This window comes from Leptodactylus fuscus, chromosome 1 (assembly GCF_031893055.1).
Source record: "Leptodactylus fuscus isolate aLepFus1 chromosome 1, aLepFus1.hap2, whole genome shotgun sequence".
Lineage (NCBI taxonomy): Eukaryota > Metazoa > Chordata > Amphibia > Anura > Leptodactylidae > Leptodactylus > Leptodactylus fuscus.
In genome coordinates this window covers 238,356,797-238,378,444 of record NC_134265.1, presented here as the reverse complement: position 1 = coordinate 238,378,444, position 21,648 = coordinate 238,356,797, and the positions used below count along the sequence as shown (strand labels likewise).

The 21,648-nt window shown below is 41.3% G+C and overlaps 1 protein-coding gene across 2 annotated transcripts in view; it reads right to left on the bottom strand.

Moving 5' to 3' along the window:
• The window catches only part of PTPN13 (protein tyrosine phosphatase non-receptor type 13), a 158,114-nt gene extending 136,911 nt beyond the window's left edge, over window positions 1-21,203 (bottom strand). For both annotated transcript variants that reach the window (XM_075284608.1, XM_075284600.1), the window contains exon 1: window positions 20,932-21,203. The gene's annotated coding sequence lies outside the window, so the exon portion shown is untranslated. The remainder of the gene's footprint in view (window positions 1-20,931) is intronic.
• Between the last annotated feature and the right edge of the window lie 445 nt (window positions 21,204-21,648).

Sequence of the window (21,648 nt, the reverse complement as noted above, 5' to 3'; positions counted from 1 at the left end):
GCCCCATGAAGAGTCAGTCTTCTGCAGGTGAATGAATTTACTATTTTATTCATGTGTATTCTTACAGCATTCAACACTTAGCAATCCAAAATCTAGTCAATGAAATACACATTTGTTTCAAACATTTTCTAGATAATATAATTTTCTTATATAACATAATATAAACCATAATATACACAGTAACTCCATGACGTTTTCATACCGAACAATAAGCTGTGAGATAACCTCTCTGGACCAATGAGCTTCCCATGTAAATCCCTAAATCCAAGGAGATCATTTTTGTTTCAGGCTGAGAAGGCTGATAGGAGTTAATCCACATAACAGGCTTGGGAAATACAACGTCTAGACTAAAAATAAGAACACAAATCAGATATGTCCCTATGATTTGTAAGTGCTGCAGAATATGTAGGCGCTATATAAATACAATGTATTATTATTATATAGATGCAGGTCAATCATGAACTAAAGAAAAAAAAAAATTGTAAGACCTTTACATTTACAGTTTAATTCAGAATAGAAGTAAATAGCAAAAATGGTAGCAAAAACAACACAGCAAGTGGTGTTAGTTTCTGACATAGGGCCCTATTAGACCTGCAGATACAGGAATACACTGTCTACTAGAGTTGAGCAAGTACTGTTCGGAGCAGCCGATCTGAACAGCACGCACGCATTGAAATGAATGGAAGCACCTGGTGCTTCCGTTTTGACGGCAGCCGGTCGCTTAACCCGCCGCGTGCCGGCTGCGTGCATTGATTTCAATGCGTGCGTGCTGTTCGGATCGGCTGATCCGAACAATACTCGCTCAACTCTACTGTCTACCAATAAGTATTTGGACACCCATGCAAATGAAGATATCTGCGGTCGTGATATATTTCATGCCTTCTGCCATTAAATAGGAAACAGCATTGGCATTAGTGCATTGGCATTAGTCGGAAGAAGGATGCCACAAAGTGCAGAGTTGCCCGATTTCGAGAAAGGGGTAATTGTGGGGTACCACAGAAATGGTCGATCCTTAAGGGACATATCATGCGAACTGAATTACCCAAAATCGACAGTGGCCTATGTGATTACGAAGTGGAAGGTGAACAGTGATTGTCGAAAGGTGCCCTGAGTCGGCAGACCCCTGAACTGGTAGATAGAGACTGACGAGTGCTGGCCAGAGAAACCGCACCCAACCGATGGCTCACATACACCAGGAGTTTCACTAGGCATCCGGGAGTATTGTGTCAATCAATACCATCCGTAACGAAGCATCTGCTGGGTTCTATCAACAATTGAATATGAATAAATGTTGTTTTTCGATTCTACCACAGGTGTCCAAATACTTACTGGTAGACAGTGTAGAACGAGTGCTAATCGGCACTCAGATGCATAACCCTATTACATGGACAAATGCAAAGTGAATGGAGGTAGCATAGTAACTTCAGCAATTGTGCCTTCTTCCCATTAAACTGCACAGATTCAGCACCACATCTCACTTTACAAAGGGTAATGTGCTGCTGGCAGTTTTATACTGCATAAAGGGTGCAAATAGTTGACCAACAAGAGATTACTAAGTGGTCGGCTGATGAGCTGCATAATCAGTCAAGAAAATTATAAGAATCAAGTGTTCCTAGGAATACTTGTACCCATTAATTGCCTTGAATATCTGGCCATTGAATAGTTCCTTTAGAAAAAAGCTAGTATGAATACAATTGTGGCAACAAGACCAAGATTAATTAGCAGTTCTTAGCATTTACTAATAGATACTGCTCTACTGATTCTGGCACAGTTGGAATCTTTCTCTAGCCCCAATCATTCCTTAGCAATCAGTGCTTTTAGTTCGGGGACTGATATGCTCCTGTCATGTGGATATTGTCAGGCAAGAGCAGGGGGTGTTTGATTCAAAGCTCCATTCAGAAATGGACAGTGCTAGAGCTCAGAATCACATCACTTGACTGCTGCTGCCTGACACCGCCCACCTAATAGTACAGAGCCTAACTAGAATATGAAAATCCAAAAGGAACAGCACTTATATCTCTAGAACTGTGGAGGTACAGATAAAATTCCAACTGTTCTGGAATTAGTGGAACAGCGCTTATTAACTCCCCATAAACACACAGTTCTGGACAAATCCTGCCTAGGATTTGAGCAAAGGCGGGCCTGAACGACAGAGAGCACAATGCTAATGTGAACCTAGCGTCACCCAATAATGGGGTTTCCGCATTGTCTCCGCATGGAACATGTCTACAGAAAAGTAGTTCACGATTTACTTTCCTGTCCGCATGACTGTTACGGAGAATATAGTCTATGGGATCCGTGTGCTTTCACTGCACACTGCTTGCCAATGCGTTCGTTAGTCCATTCAGGGGGGTCCCCAAGCGGACTCCCCTGAACGGATTACCAATGTGGATGTGAACGAGGCCTGAGGCTCTAGCCCCGCATCTCTGGATTTAGCGCCTTTTAAAGTTACAGCGTCTCTGAAAAAGCTGTGTTTCAGTGAACGGTAATGTACTTAGCTCAAGCCCTGAGTTAAAGGGGCCATATGAGTATAAAAAGATCCTTTATCAGGGGTGAACCTTCCCCTTTCGCCGCCCGAGGTGAACTACAGAAAGCTGCCCCCCCCCCCCCCCGAGAAGGGGCCTGGCCGAGCGGAGGGGGCGTGACAGAGTGGAGGGGGAGGGGCTTACCGCAGAGAGCAGGCTCGGTGCTAAGCCAGGCCAGACGGCTTGTCCTGGACTGGCTTAGGGAAGCAAAAATGCCGCCCTCTCTGGGGCCCTGACATAGCGCCGCCTGAAGCGCTCGCTTCAGGTCGCCTCATGGGAGGAGCAGCGCTGTCCTTTATATCTTTCACAGCCCCTTAAATTAAACGAAGAGTCTAGCTTGTCCTATGTGAAAAGATTTCATACAGAAAGGCATTCTCGTAAAATTATTTACTGACAATACTTTTATTACACTTTTGTACATGTTGAACATTGTCGAGTTCTGTTGTTGTTTTTTTGCCAAACCTTGTTGGAAAAAGGTGATACAAATACAAATGATAAAAACAATGTGCTTATTTTATTTTGTATGTATGAATCTAGCCAACAAATATAGCCAAAAAAAATAATGTTAACACCCCTGGTGTAGCTGCCAGGACTTTTTGTTAAATTCTGAGTGGGAAAAAAAAAGTTTTAGTAAGTAGGATAGGTTTTTATATATCAGAATCCCCAGAAAAGTATGTACGAGGGTCAAGATTAATGGCTGCTATCTGAATGTATGGCCTGGTAAACAGTGGCAGAAGAATGAAACTACAATTATAGAAGCAAAACAGATATCATATCTAATTGAAAACAGATTAAACAGGAATTGAAATGTGAAAAAAAAACATAAAAAACCCCAAACACTGATATTGGGAGTGAGGTATTATCCCCACCTCACTCCTGTCCATAAACCAACCTAAACACTGCTAATACAGAACAAACATGTATTACTTTTGATGAATGCCTTGTGACCAACACTGAAATTCAGATTCGATTTGGTAGGCAAATACCCAGGTGACTTTGGCTCAATCAGAAAATTCATTAAAAAAAACCAAACATTTATAACTTTCACATTCTTGATATTTTGGGTTTACCCATTATAAATAACTTTGAATAAATGAATAGTCTATGTTACTACAAGTAAGTTTGTGATATATTTATTAAAGAAATAGGTTTTCTTCTCCACTTTTCAGGCTGAATTACCTTCTACATAGTAGTCTATGAAAACGGTAGGAAGGATGAAGAGGCTGCTAGATAACACACTCAAATTATTGCTGCTGCTATACTCTGCTAGTCTCTGCTCTTTTAACACTGCAAGGTTGCAGATAAGAGGCTACAGAATGAGGCAATAAGTCAACTAACCAGAAGGCAAAAGTCTTCTACTCCTACTTTCCATTCTCCATTGAGATGTGTTTGTGAGGTTAAATATAGAGAAGAATCTTATGTAGACAAGCAGTAAGACTGAAGATGAGGAACAGGAAAACAATTTAATAAGTGGTAAAGAAAATGGATCTCCTTAAAGGGGTTTTCCCTGTTCTCTCTTTCAGTAGTTTGCCTGCTGTCGCTTTTTCTCACTTCATATATCCTTCAACAAGTTGGGAGGTGGCTTTGACTTTTTGATGGACAGGACACTATGAAGTACCTCAATAGATAAAGACATTGCCATTATCATGAGAGGGATTTTTATTATGATTACTGGAAATCTAATGCAGATCAAATAATATGCACAGCAAATCTAATGTAAAAACGTTACGGACTTGCAGTAAACAACGTTATCTTTGAGTTAACATAGAGAGAGAACTCTGTCCAAGACTTTATCAGCAAACTGTAATTAGCTGGACGGCAGAGCTGTACATCACAGCTCTGGAAGCAAGCACAATTTGGGGAACTCAGCCCCTTCCCAGAGAGCAGTGAGTAGGTCACGTCATCTGACCTGTTATTAGATACAGGCTGGGTGCCTTGACAACAATGTATAAACAATGAGGAGTAATAATCTAACATAACAGGCAAAGAAGCAGCATTTCTAAAACTCTTGATTTTACATAAGCTAGCAGTATAGATAGTTGAAATGGAAATACCCCTTTAAAAGGCATATTACAAAGTAACACAACAAAAGCCATTTAAGGCTAAGGTCCCAATACCAGCATAGCGCATAGGATTCTAGCTAATCCCATCCACACATTGCAGAAAAAAATCTGCAGTGGAAAAGCTGTATTTTTGAAAATAGCAGCATATCAATTATACCTGTGGAATGCTGGCGTTTTCAGTATACATATAATAGTGGTATAAGGTCCACAGAGGAAAACCGTGAAAAGGCAATGAAAAATGCTGCAGAAAAAAAAAAATGATGCATTCCCGCTACAGTTTTTTTCTGCAGCGTGTTTTGCTACGTGGGACATTAGCCTAAGCCTGAAGACACGCATTGGGGAGGATTTACTAACCCAATTATTCAATATCACAGTTCTACCTTTATTTTTTCCAGTTATCACCAGTTGAAAACACAGTCAGGATTGGATACAGCTACATACAAGCATGCAAGTATTTCTATATCTGTCAACATCTGGCAACATTTGTGACATTCAAATTGTAGCATACCATTTGTGACAATAAAATTATAACATAACACATTTTGCCTCCTTTCTGTAAAAGTCTGAACTGAAATCTACTTTCTTTCCCCGATTTCTGCATTGCTGTATTCAGGCATCAACAGGCTCTTGAATAATGCAGAGAAGCTGAGTGTGAGTTCACTTTATACAGTTAATAATAAGAATACATTTTATTTATATAGCGCCAACATATTCCGCAGCACTGTACAATTTGTAGGGTTCAAATACAGGCACAAAGTCATTTCACATAATGGGACTGAGGGCCCTGCTCACAAGAGCTTACAATCTATGAGGTAGAGGGGGTGACACAAGAGGTAGCAGGGGCGGTATTGCTTATACAGTCATCAGACAATTTTGTAATAGAGGTTACTGTCATTACACAAACATAAAACTGTATGAACCGTCAACAGTCGTGACCTTTTGTGGATGGAGCTTGGACATATAAAGTTAGCCTGAAATAGCATCATATCATGTGGGGTAATGTGGGAGCGGGGACGGAGAAAGGTTAAATTTTGGGGATTCTAATTACGGTACGGAAGGGTTTACATTAGGAATTGTGATAGGCCTGTCTGAAAAGATGTGTCTATAGTTTGCACTTGAAGCTGTAGAAATTGGGAGTTAATCTGATTGTCCGGGGTAGAGCATTCCAGAGAAGTGGTGCAACTCGAGAGAAGTCGTATACGAGCGTGGGAAGTTCTGATAATAGAGGATGTGTTAGGTCATTGAGTGAACGGAGAACACAGGTTGGGCGATAGACAGAGATGAGGGAGGAAATGTAGGGAGGTGCAGCATTCTGGAGAGCCTTGTGGATGAGGATGATAACTTTATATTTTATTCCATAATGAATAGGCAGCGAATGTAGAGACTGGCACAGACCGGAGGCATCACTGCAGCGTCTAGACTGATAGACTCATACATTTTACAATGCAGACGATCAGCTGTTATATAACACCAGGATCACAGTTCTACCTGTATTATTTCCAGAGATATCAGCGGTCAGTCAGAACTAGCATATGTATATGCAGCTGCTTTTTAATGTAAAGGCTTTAAGATCTTACCCTTCATTCTACTTTACTGTAGTTCTTTTGTTTCCATATAAATGGAACAAAAACTGCCATAATTTGACCCTGTGATCTTAATTTTGGCACAGTTAACCATACAATACAAAGGCTGCTTACTAGATAAGAATAGATGTTATTTAGTCTTCACATAGGAGGGAGTGATTCTTCAAGCATCCATCTCTCCTTCCAAAACAATTTACAGTAAATCATTTCCGCTCAAATATCTCTCCATTATGACTAATTCCATTGTACATGAGTTTTCCCACCCGTTTCCATACAAATAGCATCTATGTCTCAAGCATAGCTGTAACATAATTAATAAAAAAAAAAAAACGTGTGAATTGTGCTATATATAATCCTTCAGGTCAGGTCTTTATATTTTTAATGTTTCTTAAGAGATTCTTATCAATGATTACAAATAAGGGTAAGTTCATACCTTCGCTGTATCCCTGCTTTTCTGTTTCTATTATAGGAATCCTGACATGAATGGATCTGTTAAATTCTGGACACCAATGATCTCAAGGGACCTACATTGGGATTTCTCATTCTGCCAGACTAACAAGTATTGTATGCAGGACTTTTTCATCTGAACTTTTTAAGAGAATCTGCAGACTGTATCTATTTAATTTCATTACAAACATATGCTTTTCTTAAAAGGGTTTTCCAGGAAAAAAATGTTTTGATTTTTTTTGTTTTTTTAAATGTGTGTTAGAGCTATTAATGGGTTAATAAACGCACCCATATACCTCTAGCTGTGTTTTGGGTGATTTCTGGGTATATCTGGGGGCCTCTGGTGTCTTCTGTACTTGTTTACGTGCTTCAACTTTCTGCTATGTAACTTCCATACTTCCCGCTCACCTTTTTTCCCCCTCCTTCCTCACTCTCCCCCCCGTCTGTCTCTCTAGCTATCCCACTCTTCCCTACCTACACAGCCCAACCACCAACCCCATTATACAGTATACTTACCTTCCTGCAAGATGGTTCCTCCTTTACTGATTCCGCAAGTGCATGCTCTTCTCCATCGCTGCGATGTTCTCTGCAGTGATGATCCACCTCTACTGTGCATGCAGGAAAAGCGATGGAGGGTAAGTATAATGGGATGGTTTGTGGGGAAGGGGGGGGGGGGGAAATAGTAGTGACTATCTGGGGAAATGCGGAAATGGATCGCCACCGAATAATCAGAAAGTTTCCCTGATCCGGTCACATGACCGCCCCAAGGATATGGGTAACTATACATTTTTGATTATGTTAGTTATTAAAAAAGTAGGAGGGGGGAGGGTCTTTAGATTAATGTAAGGGTTTTCCAGTTATCTTGGACAACCCCTATAAGTAATATTTAGGTATATTATGAAGAAGTTAGCGTCTTTCATTTCCTTCTATTTAACACACATATTATTTCAGTTCAGAAAGATGTAAAAACAGAACAAACAAAACATGATGTGTCTGCTACAAAGTATGCAGCAACCCCAGTCTGTATCAGAAAAGTTATTGAAGTACTATGTTCTCTAGAACAGCGGTCTCAAACATGTGGTTGTCTTTATGGCATGCAGCCTTTTCCTCGGTTCCTGGTTCTAAAGCTTCCCGATTTTGTAGACTGCAGGAATACAGTCCACAAACTGAATGTAGATACTCACCTCTCTCCGTCTGGCACCTTCTGCTCTCTTCCCCTGCTTCAGGAACTCTGCTGAGACAGGGAGAGTGCGTCCAACATCAATAAGGTAAGTACTGGCTAGGGTCCACTGGTGGGATACATTAAGCTATATGGGGGGCCACCAGGGGGCAACTGTAAGGGGGCACTGCTGGAGGATATTAAACTATGTGGGGCCCATAGCTGGAAGATATTAAACGGTGTGGGGTCAATTCTGGGGTTATTTAACAATAAATTTGTATTATACTGGATCAGAAAAGAATGTGACCCATCAACTTCAAATCATGTGTGTCCCGTTTGCCTGAGCAAGTTTGAGATCCCTGTTGTAGAACATTCTCTAGAACTGTACAATATTTACACCTTTTTGGAATATTTCTACACCTTGGTGTCTATGTTATGCTAATTTAAGACTATCCTTAAAGGGGTTGTCCAGGAACTGAACAAATCGCAGAGGAGACCAGGGAAGGTGTAACATTAGAAAAAAAAAAAATCATACTCACTTGTCCCTGGTGTTCCAGTGTCTACCACTGCTGTCCATTCAGCATGTGCTGTGCTTGCACTCATGGAAGTCTGGTGGCGAAAGCATGCACATACTAGAAAGGACAGCAGTTGTGGACACTGGGGTGCTGGGGACAAGAGAGTATATTTTTTTCCCCAAGCTTCTGTGATTTGTTCAATTCCTAGACAATCTCTTTAATTAAACACATGTTGGAGTGCTAAGCACATAAAGACAAAATACCACATTTAGCAGTTACACATGGAGACCAGCGGACCCCATTGATTATAATGGGGACTGCCAGGTCTGTTTTGGGGACTGTTTTGGAACTGAAAGTGGTGGAGAAAAAAGTCCTCTGCGCAGTACTTTTTTTCTTCAATGATTTTCGGTGGTCTCTACAATGGAGTCTGAGACGGAGAGTTCACAAGGATTAATTGAATTAATTAACTGTAAATTTTGATTTTTTTTTTCAATTACTTGTCCAGGTAATGTAGATGTAAATATTTACAGGTGGTGGCACTCTCACAAAAGAAGATGGAACCAAATTCTCATCTCCAAACGCAAAGTCTCATCTCTACTTAAATGGGGACAAGCTCCACTATTGCGCTTGTGACTGACAAGTGGCCATAAGCTCTAACCTCACAAACATTTATGGCTTGTCCAACTGATACGTTATTGAAGTCGAGGATGGGAAATACCCAGCAGCAGGGAGGGGCTGTCACATCCCACCTTTAGTATATGTATGCTATATTTAATAAAACAGCGATCAGAAATGCATCTTTTATAAAGCACAACCACAAACTTCCTCAGTTCTAAGACGCTGTGGGTATTGGTTAAAATAATCGCGGAAGTTGCCATTACCCAACAAATGGAAATTCAGTGTCCAATGTTGTCAACAGTACAATAGCATTTTGTTACACAGGCTAGTTTTGTTCTATTCTTTTTTCAATATCGAATGACTGACATGGAAATGTGGTAAATGACTATTCACACTGCTCTAAAACAAAAGTAGTGAAAAAGGAAGTTATACATGATCACACAGATTTATAGGTTTTAACTGTTACTGACCAACAAGACTTTCCATTTACCTCTTTCAAGATACAACGACAGCAGAAATTGTTTAAAAAACAAACTGTTTACATCAAGACATGGAATAACACCGCACAGGTACACACAGGCCACACATTGTCTGGCAACGTCAGCTACAAGAGATCAGACTGTGTAAGGAAACAGAGAAAAACAAGAAAAGGGTATCCAGCAACTTGATAAACTCCAAAAATATGTAAAACCTAACTTTTAATAAATAGAAAACATGTATAAATAAACACAAGAGTAAAAAAAATAGTGAAAAGTAAACAAATTCACCATGACATATCACAAAAACCAAAAACAAACAAACGCCATATTAGCTGCTGCTTATGCGTTTCGAGGCGTGGGCCCCTTACTCTTAGCACTAAAGACAAATGGCAGATACCCAAAATATATACTCTTGTCATTTGATGTGTAAGGAAACACACAATTGACAAATGAATGGTAAGGGGGCGTTCACACTACTGTTGGTGTCGGCTCAGCAGTGTCCGTGGCTATTGTTCGTACAAGATTTTAGCAATGGACATTAGCTGGTCTGTTTGTAATTTCCATTCTTTTCAATGGGATTTTATCTTGTGTCCTTTAGTGTCCGTTTACATCCATGTCTGTTTTTTCAAGCAGGCAAAGAAATCCTACATGCAGGACTTTTATGTCTGTTTGAAAAAATGTTCAGCAAGTGTCTGGTTTTTTTAACATTGAGGTCTACGGTCAATGGACATATAATGGACAGTAACTGATAGCCATCAGTTACTGTCCATTTGTGTCCATTATGATAGGTGTCCATTTTTTTGTTTATTTTTTTTTAAAACGGACACCTTCTGAGTGTGAACCCTAGTGTGAACCCTACCTAACTGTCAATTTATTCTGACATTTCAAAGAGGAATAACAGAGAAACTACAGAATCCAAGAAAAGCTGGTCTAGAGTCATTATTAGGGTTGAGCGATCAGGATCGGAAAAGATCGGATTCCGATTGGCGATTGAGCAAATTTCACAATTGGGATCAAGATCAGCTGGAAAATGATTGGAAATCGGATTTTAAAATTGATCTTGAAATCTCAAGATCGGCTAAACCCTAGTCATTATCCTTATGGAGTATACAAGGGTTTACTAAAACATGAATATCAGTAGAGTTAACTGGTTCTCTTCAATAAAGGGCTGTTATAAAACTGCTATAATACAAAAATAAGAAGAATAACTTAAAATAAAAATATGAACTTCCAACTTCAGTTTCATAAGAAAAATATGATCATGTCTACATCTTGGCTCAAATTTGTATTTTTATTATTTTTTTTAGTTGACTATGATGGATTCGCCCACAGATTGAATCAATTTCCAATGGACTTTGTAAACATTTAAATTTAGAACGTAATGTGAACAGGAAGGATATTGTACATTCCCTGTTTCTAGTTACTTAAAATCATGTGCAATGCAAAGACATTTATACTGCAAAACAAAAGTAAAAACAAAGAAAAAAATATGCCCCAAACTTGAAAAATATGATTTGGGGGTGAGATTTTTTTTTAAGAATGTGCTGCAAATTTCTCTTAGATATGAGCAGGTACCAAAACCATGAGGTCTCTGATGTTACATACAGCAGAGACCTATAGGCTGAGGCCCTACGTAGTAAGTCACAGCCGAAAAACACTGCGGAAAAGACTACATTGCGTTTTTTTCTGTAGTGTTTTTCACAGAAAGTCACTTTGATTATACCTATACGGAAAACACCAGCCTTTCCATAGGTATAATTGACATGCTGCCAGAATCCCATGCACTTTGCAGTTACGGTAAAGCGCATGGAGCCCTGGCCTTACTTGCAGCCATGAGACAGAGCCACATCTATCAGGCCCTTATTGTACATCCTGTAAATGCCAATATGGAAATACCCCAACAAGTGCAGAAAAGCCTTACAAGAATACAGAAATTTACAATGCCTTGGTTGTAAAATGACAAATAAGATGACCAAGCGGCTTCATTACAAGACCAAATGTAACATACATAGTAAATGGAAACTAATAAGGCAAGGTCATTTGCTGGTTTTCATAAGCTCCGCTCTTCTATAGGTCAGTGAGGCGGAGAGCTTCTTCTCTAATAATAATCCCCAATTTTCATTCATTTAGGAAGTAAACTGCAGCTCCAGTCCACATTCCTCAGCACAAAGGCATTCCAGTCTGTTGGTAGAATGTTAATCCGATTAAGTAGTGCCACTGTACAGTCAAAAGGCCCCGGACCAGAGGTTAACTAGTAGCCAAGCACATAGCACAACCTTAATATATTAACAAATGTGGAGTCTTCCAATTAATACGTAATGCTTAGAATGGCAATAGGTGACTTTCAAGCAAAGCCAAACTACCGTACATACTGAAAGCTGAAATAATATACATGCGCTTTATAAGTATATGGAAGACAGAGAGGACTTTATTTCTTTACCCAGCAGCTTCTATTGACAACACAGTAATTCTTTTTTCGGGGACATACAGTATACGAGACCCACTATTCAGTGCAGCATACAATACACCTGCATGAGAGTGGCCGCAAAATTACGCGCGTTATACGTCCGTAACGATACATTGAAATGAATGGGATCTGTTTTGAGTGCTCACATTCTGACACGTGTATACGTTAACTCCGTGTGAACTCGCCCTATAATGGCAAAGTGGATAGGATTCCAGCGAATCCTCATGCCCACTTTGCAGAAAAACCTGCAGTGCAGACATGCCACAATTTCCAAAACCGGCGCGGTTTTGGAAATCACAGCATGTCAATTATACCTACAGAAACGCTTGCGGTTTCCTCATAGGTATAACTGTAAAAGAAAGTCCAAGGAGGAAAACTCCGCAAACTTTCTGACTAAAGTGCTGCGGGAAGAACTGCGAAGCATTGCCCCCCAAGTAGCCACAGCAAAAAAAGAGCTGCAGGAAAAACCAGGGCAGCATCGCATCACGTTTTTTCCTGCAGCACTTTTCAAAGAAAGTCTGCAGAGGTCTCCCCTGTGGCCTTTCTGCTTCCATTATACCTATAGGGAAACCGCCGGTGTTTCCACAAGTATAATTGACATGCCACAACAGTTATGGAAACCCACAAATATTTTTCCTCAATGTGTGGATCAGAATCGCAAGAAAAATAAAAATATTTTTGCAGGGACTGTAAAATGCTGCAGTTTTCCCCACAGTCCTTTTCTATGTGGTCCCACGTGCCGTCCTGGCCTTAGAAAAAAAACTTTTTTTTTATGTGCTTCAAATTAGTTTATCCTGCCTCCTAAATCTCAGGGAGGACATACCCTTATTGTTGGGTTGTCATCATGCCTAGGCAATAACATAAGTTGTATCCGAATGAAAACAAAAACCATTGACCTGGACAATCCAATGTATACTAAGAGACTGCTGCCGGGGAGGGGGGTCATCATTCAGCCCCCGCTAATAGGCTGCTATGACGCGCTGATCTGTTACCCCTGGAGCAGTGTTAGCACACAAGCCATATTAAGTATAGTCATCTTAATCTAGTTTCACAGCATTGTTGCCTCCACTCCCCGAGCAAACGTCATCCATCATAATAACAGGTCTATGGATTATGGATTACAATTCTATGGTTACCACATAAGTAAAGAAAAATAGAAGTCTTCATGCTTATGTTACACTATAGCACTGCAACCAATATGTACCCAATACAACTCCATGGGATGTCATCCAGCTTTCCAGACAACTGAATAGTAAAGCTATATAGGTATTCAATGAGGGTAAACCACAGCAAAACTACAGCAGGTTAAATCTACACATACACTCACCGGCCACTTTATTAGGTACACCTGTCCAACTGCTCGTTAACACTTAATTTCTAATCAGCCAATCACATGGCGGCAACTCAGTGCATTTAGGCATGTAGACATGGTCAAGACAATCTCCTGCAGTTCAAACCGAGCATCAGTATGGGGAAGAAAGGTGATTTGAGTGCCTTTGAACGTGGCATGGTTGTTGGTGCCAGAAGGGCTGGTCTGAGTATTTCAGAAACTGCTGATCTACTGGGATTTTCACGCACAACTCTAGGGTTTACAGAGAATGGTCCGAAAAAGAAAAAACATCCAGTGAGCGGCAGTTCTGTGGGCGGAAATGCGTTGTTGATGCCAGAGGTCAGAGGAGAATGGCCAGACTGGTTCGAGCTGATAGAAAGGCAACAGTGACTCAAATAGCCACCCGTTACAACCAAGGTAGCCAGAAGAGCATCTCTGAACGCACAGTACGTCGAACTTTGAGGCAAATGGGCTACAGCAGCAGAAGACCACACCGGGTGCCACTCCTTTCAGCTAAGAACAGGAAACTGAGGCTACAATTTGCACAAGCTCATCGAAATTGGACAATTGAAGATTGGAAAAACGTTGCCTGGTCTGATGAGTCTTGATTTCTGCTGCGACATTCGGATGGTAGGGTCAGAATTTGGCGTCAACAACATGAAAGCATGGATCCATCCTGCCTTGTATCAACGGTTCAGGCTGGTGGTGGTGGTGTCATGGTGTGGGGAATATTTTCTTGGCACTCTTTGGGCCCCTTGGTACCAATTGAGCATCGTTGCAACGCCAAAGCCTACCTGAGTATTGTTGCTGACCATGTCCATCCCTTTATGACCACAATGTACCCAACATCTGATGGCTACTTTCAGCAGGATAATGCGCCATGTCATAAAGCTGGAATCATCTCAGACTGGTTTCTTGAACATGACAATGAGTTCACTGTACTCCAATGGCCTCCACAGTCACCAGATCTCAATCCAATAGAGCATCTTTGGGATGTGGTGGAACGGGAGATTCGCATCATGGATGTGCAGCCGACAAATCTGTGGCAACTGTGTGATGCCATCATGTCAATATGGACCAAAATCTCTGAGGAATGCTTCCAGCACCTTGTTGAATCTATGCCACGAAGAATTGAGGCAGTTCTGAAGGCAAAAGGGGGTCCAACCCGTTACTAGCATGGTGTACCTAATAAAGTGGCCGGTGAGTGTATATAGCTACACACCCTTTTTTATTGAGCAAGAAAAAAAATTTCCATGGCAAGGGGTGAACATCAGTTATAGGATATAATATTTCATGAAGAAAGTATACCCTTGGAATCTATAGAAAGGCATGTAGTTAAATGAAATCTGAGATTTTATGTGATTGTCAGAATATATTCACACACATCAGATTTGCTGCAGAAATTTCTCCCGGCTTTCTGAGTCTTCTCAATGGGCTTTGCAGAAATCCATGTGCTTGCTGCCAACACAATCCCATTCAGATGTTACATAGTTTGCAAGGTTGAAAAACGATATACAGCCATCCACTTTGACCTAATAGGGCCCGTTCACACGGATTAAACACGTGTGTAGTTTGGCAAAATACACGTGTAAAAAAATACACGTGTAAAAATAAGACTCCCATTGACTTCAATGACATTTTACACGTGTATTTTGACGTGTTTTTTTTTACAGGGGTAAAAAAATGTCATTGAAGTCAATGGGAGTCTTATTTTTACACGTGTATTTTTTACACATGTATTTTGCCAAAATACATGCGTGTTTACTCCGTGTGAACGGGCCCTCAGTCTTCAATGTTGTCACATGGTCAATTTTATTGAAGAAATGTGTACAACTGAAAATCTTCTCCATTCATCAAAAGGAGTTGTTTTTGTAGCAAAACCTTATGTTCACAAAAATGGAACTGATTTGCAGGGTCTATGCGAAGGTGCCATAAGGCTGAGGCCACATGTTTCAGAAAAGTTGTGGTTTTTGTGGTTTGGTTTTTTTTTAGCCAAAATGGACTTTATGTTCATCCCCTTTCTTATAGGATGCCTAAGGTCCGCATGATTCGTGTGGGCAGTGCGCGGCAAGCCCACGGACCTGTAGTCTATAGTGCTAGGAATCCTTCTCCCAGTATAAGGTGCAGGCCGGTAAATCCGCCCAAAACATGACCCGAGTTTCACAGCTGAAATTCAGTTGTGTGAAGGCACACTAAGACTCTAGAAAATGGGTGATATTGTCAGGGCAAATTGCAGTATAGACAGGACAGTAATGAAGTTTTAGGGTCAGTTCACACGGAGGAATTTGCTGCGGACTTGGGGGCGGAATCCACCGCCAAATCCAGAGCAGATTCCTCCAGAAAGAAGAGGTAGGAGTGCCAGAAGATGACGTCGGATCGTGCATCACCGCCCAGGGTGCACTTTCAGGTATGATTTACCTATATGTTTTTATAGTTTTATTTTAAAACGAGACGGGGGTTTAAAATAAGATTAGTGGGAATGGTTGCAGGAATTTGTCCTTAATCGTAGAATGGAGTATTTGGTAGCGATGGATCTACCCGATTCCTCCAAGTTTGATACCCTCTGGCGGCCGTGGGTGGAGTTCCAGGAGTCCTCGGACTTCTCTGCTCTGTTTGCTTGATCTCCCTACTGTGTCTCTCCCCCGGTCTTTGCTGTCTGTCTCCCTTTAGTGGTTCTTGGTCTTTGTCTTTCCCCACCCCTTTGTGCAATTGTCTGACATCTCCCCCCCCCCCCCCTTCCTCATTCTGTCCCTAGTGCGTGGATTTAGCTTTGCTATTCTCTTATTCCCTTTCTCCCCTTCCTTTTATCTTTCTTTTGTTCCGTCTCTCCGTCCTCTTCCTGTTTTCTAATTTGGTTTGTTGCTTTTACGAGGACTGTATTTCCCCTAAAGGGGCTTCCCCCTTGCGTATACTTCATTCTGGGGCCCTGCGTGGCCCCCTGTTTCCTTTTGGGGTTCCCCTTCCCTCATTGTTGACTATATTTGTTTGTTTGTTGGTTCATTTCTTGTTAAAACTCTCAATAAAAACTTGATTACACCTAAAATAAGATTAGCAGTGCCTGAATAGCCTTTTTAAAGGCTATTCACGCATATGTAGGGCTCATACAGCAAAATTTTGCTTTAAGCCAAAATGGGCTCTCTCATCAACCCCATCCTTATAGTGTGCCTAAGACTCCAGAAACGGACATCCGGAACATATACGTACTTGGATTAGAAGTGGTTGTAAATATTAGATAATTGTCAGGAGGAAATGGCGTCAATTTAATGTTGAATGGCACCTGGACTGGCCCCATATGTTAGCCAGAAGGGCAGTCGGGCAGGCAGCAATCTTTGTTCCCTGGAGGATAACCCACTGCCGGAGGTGTTTGTCAGCAGTTTATCCCCCTCACCGTACTGTATTATAAAATACAATAAACTGCAAGTTCAGATCTGTACTTTTCCATTGTCAGAGTATGCACATGAACTGAGAAAAAGTGTACAGAAGCAGGTTCTGTATTGGTGCATAACCGTGTTTACCTTTGATCAGATATTACACAATGGACCAATAAACAAAATACACATAAAGGGTAAATGTCAACACACCTCTTGTCCAGAAGCAGAAAGTGACTGCTAATAGTTTGTGATATCATTGCTAGACGGAAAATGATCATTGTCTACATAAAAGCAAATGCCCAGATAATGAGATTACAAAGGCCCTAAATAAAGTGTTACAGGGTCTATATAGGCCCTACCTGAGTAAACAACGAAACTTGTGCTGAAACTGTCATTTCCTTAAAGCAGAGCCACCCATTGTCCAAGTTATCTATTCAGATGTGAGAGTTTCAGGCACATCTTTCTATCTGCTTCCTCTGCTGGTAGCAGACACATGGTCGCCTGTTTGAATGTCCACATTAAATACACATGGACACTTTCCTCCAGAAAGAATAAAGACACAAATTGTATTGGGGTGCAATACCACAAATAACCTATGGACAGGAGTGGCACTAATCTTCAGATCAACATAGTGGTCACCTGGGTTTTCACTGGCACAGTACGGGCACTTCACAAGCAGAATATAGGGTCCGTGTTCATCTGACTGATTTCTCAAACATGACAGTGACTGCACTTGAGCTAGGACTGAAAATATCACAACATGACAAGTTTTTGACAGAAATCCGAAATGACCTTTTGTCTCCTGAAAAGCGTCTGACAACTACAACAGATGGTCATTGCAGAAGACGAAAATCACCAATGTATGGCTGGAGTTAAACAAGTCCTTACAGCAGGTTCTCACCAATGTTTGCAATACTTAACAAAAGGAAGTCAGTAATCTTATTTCCCAGGACACAGCACTTATGCTAGATGACTATATCCTTGGGCCAGCTTCCATCGCGCTATAGCTAATAGCTGTGACATATGGAAGAAGCTTAATGTAGTGCCCTGTGATGCCACACTCACCTCCTGACCTGAGCTGGCACCCACAATTCTCCAGCTGGCCTTCTGTACAAGAATCAGCAGCCCTATCTGATAAGAGGACATATAGATGGAATAATAAGTCACACAATATTCTATTAGAACTATGCACATCTAGATATGTAGCATACACCTGATCCTTCAGGGTGAGCAGTGGAAAATGTCTAAGAACCACTCTCCACTCCTTTCATAGGCCGGCCATGGGTGTCAATAAGATGTGATAATAACCAGACAAATGTTTCCGTGTAGCCGATGCAGGTCATGTGTAAGAAAGTCTGCCAGTAGCTTTCCAGATTCAGAACGTGCTCCTAAGTGTGACGATTGTCATTTCACCAGCTCTGCGGGTCATGCCAACATCTTGATCTGTATTTTTACTTAATGCAAAAAAACATGTCTTTCCATGCCAAAGTTCCCTTAGGTGAATGAACATTTGTCTTAGTCTACTATGTGTTTAGAAGTTCTTATATCAAGTATTTTATACATAACACTTATTACAGATATGACAGAAGATGAGATTGGTATCCCCCCTACAAGTCCTTGAAGGGGTTTTCTGGGGCTAAGATACTGATAACCCATTCTTAGGATAGGCCATCATAATAGACTGGTAAAGTCTAGACCACCAACTGATCAGCTGTTAGATGAGCTTTCAGCACTTGGGTGAGGGCTACATCTTCTTCTCAGGCCAGTGACATCATGACAAAATATCACATGGTCTAATGAATTGGCTGACGATAGGTTGGTGCTAGTGTAAACCTATCCATTGTTCTGGTCAATTGGAGCCCGACGTACCCCATTGACTATAATGGGATCTGTCAGGTATTTGTTCTTTTAAACTGAAACCACTGGATGAAAAAGTGGGATTGGAGTCTACAAATAGTTAGGGGCTTTAGCCTAAAGCCGGGGCTCAACGTTGCGAAAACGAAGCTTTCAGCCCGCAGCAAAAAATGCTGCATTTTACATTACCTGCAAAGTGGATGGAGTTCTGGCTAATCTCATCCACAAATTATGGAAAAAAATCCCACAATTCCAAAAATGCTCACGTTTTTGTAAATAGCAGCATGTCAACGCGGAAACATTGGTGTTTTCTGTATAGGTATAATAGAGGCAGAAAGTTTGCAGAAGAAAACTCTATGGACTTTCTGAGAAAAAATCTGAAATGCGTTGATACATTAGCATTTTCCTCAGCAATTCGCTGCGTGGGGCCTTAGTCTAAGTGTCACAAATCACACGTGGACTGTAGTTTACTAGGGATACATTTAATAGTCAGGTCTGTAGCAAAGTTGGCACAAGGTAAAAGAGGTAAGAAGTCATTGAGGTTCTTTTCCCAATAGCTGTATATTACAGGAAATCACTGGAGATAGATGTAGTAAGACTCCTATGTCTGAGCAGTATATGACTCACCCCCATAAATTCTGGAGAGTAAACACAATGCTTTTCACTCATCACCTTGCAGCAGTAGGGTATAGGTGAGTTGGAGCATTTTCACGTGTGACAGAGAGTAGCATGAAAGGCTAGGTTCACATCTGCGTTCGATGACAGTTTGGGATTCCGTCCTCCATTCCACTTGAAAAATCCAGAGAGAAAGTCCTGCTTGCATTTTTTGGGCAGAAACCCAGCAGACCCCATTATAGTCTATGGGGTCTGTGGGTTTCCACGGATAACCGCTTTTTAAGCAGATTGGGATTCCATCTTTCAGGTCCTCAAGTGGACCTGAAGAACAGAAGCCCCAATGCAGTTATGAACTTATTGTAAATCCACCCTCAAGGACTCGTTCCCAACCAAGGCAACCACAGAACTGAGTCTGTACTTTCTACTTAGAAAAGCACTACAACCCTGGAACAGCGCTACTGATTGTCTACAGGCTATGCCTGGTATTACAGCTCAATCTTATTCACCTGACTGTAAGTAAGCTGCAGCAAAAAACATGTAACTGGTGGATGTAACATTAGTCACTAAGAAAAGGCTGCAGAGCTTGCCTGAGCACCATGATCAATAGGGGTGCTAGGAGTCAGACCCCAGTAATTTAATATTGATAACCCCTCTTAAGGTTAAGAAAACCCAGGGCTTCCTATGAAACTGGTCTTACTGTAAGTACCAGTGAACACTTATTACTGTATGTCGGCACTATATAGGTTGCACGTTGTAACTAAGGGTGCTAGACTACTATTTTTATAATTTTATAAATGCTGTGTTTCTATCTATTGATTCCTTGACGATGATACCATATTCACATCAGTCACATAACACAGAAGTGAAGCACCACGGTCTGGATGGGTTACACGGCCAGATCATGGGGTCAGTGCATTTACCCACTGCAATGTATGGTTCTTACTGTACATGCTACAATTTTAGTATTGTTAAAGTGGTCACCTATAAATGTCTACACATTGAGATGACCATAATGACTTATATTATAAGCATTGCTGCCGCACGTAGACGCCTGATGTAATAGAGGAAGAACTGTGAAGCCAGATGTGAATACAGCCTTATGGCGTGTTAGACGGGAATAACTTTTTCTAACTTTGTTTATATTGTTCATATATAAAGCATAGTCAGTATAGTTTGTGCATATATATAAAAAACAAAAACAAAACAAGAATAGAAGTATTTTGTAAATTCTCTTTGCACAATGTAAACATGAGCCCCATTAAAGATACCTACTGCGTTCTCACATGGCTTTAATGAACTATCCTGGGGGGAGGAAACGCCATCATGGAAGTAAAGGCAAGCACACGAAAAACAAGCGGATTGATCCAATTGACTTCATCCATCATAAGTATAACATGTTAGGAAGCCAAGGATTCGAACAAACCCAAGACTAGGCCTCTCCAAGGAACAAACCCTTCTGATCTCCAGGTCTGCTGCAAGATCCTAAACATCACAATGAGATTCAGCAGCCCACCCCCTCCCAGGTTCAGAGCTGGGCCACATAAACCATTTGGGAGCAACTGCCTGCAAGGGACTGAGCTGTCTGCCTCTGAAGGGGTTAAAAGGGTGTCCAGTCCTTTAACACTTTCCTGGCCACAAGGAGCGTACATCTTTTATTTTTGCAATCCAGACAATATGACACAGAAGTAATATATAGGAGCCAGTGGGCAAAGTACCACACTATATGCCCAATCCATATTAATATCCAGTCTGGTAAATGTACATGTTGTGGCTATACTATAACAAAGCACTATATATAATACTGTATAGTATATACTATATAGTATAGGGCCGTAATAAACATTACTTAGAAGAAGCAACAAGTGTCAGCAGCACATGTGAGGTGCCAGTCTGCACCCAGCTTACCTCTGCCAGGGGCTCCAGGGAATACACACCAGCCTCCAAACTTTCCCCCTTCTCAGGACCCTTGTCCAGACCCCCGGAGTCAGATTACTCTTTCTAGAAGTTTTGGAAAGTAAGATCAGGAGCAAGAGAAGAAAACCTCCAGAAAGGCGGCAGCAACATGAGCATCTCCTAGTGCAGACTGTGCCAGGGGCCTCCAGAGGGTCAGCCTGTGTGCCCGGGCACAGGACCACATGCCAAAGATCAGCGAATTCCAGAGACAACCAGAAGAAGCCTGTGCCCGTCAGTGGCCGTGTAGTGAGGGGCGTCCAGGAGCTTCTAGCCCAGCGTGTCCCGTGTCTCTGCCATGTCCAGCTGTAGTTCCCTCTTTGTTGTGGAGCTGCTGCTCTGCTGTGTGTTCCCGTGTGGGGCTGGATCTTGTAACCATTGTAACAGAGACGCACAAGCTGCCTATCATAGTGCCAGGCTCTCCCTCCCTGACTCATCCGTCTCCACTCCCCTCCTGAGCTGCTCACAGGCTCTCTGCTGCCACCTAGTGTTCTGCCCTCACCTCTACAGGGGATACACTTACAGTACTGGGACACTTATACTTCACCGTGTGGAGGTTTAAACATGCTTTACATATCTATATATTATTTTTATTAAAATATGAACTCAAATAGTATCTGAATATAGAAATTTTAAGTTGGAAATTTATAGGGCTTAACTATTATATCTAAG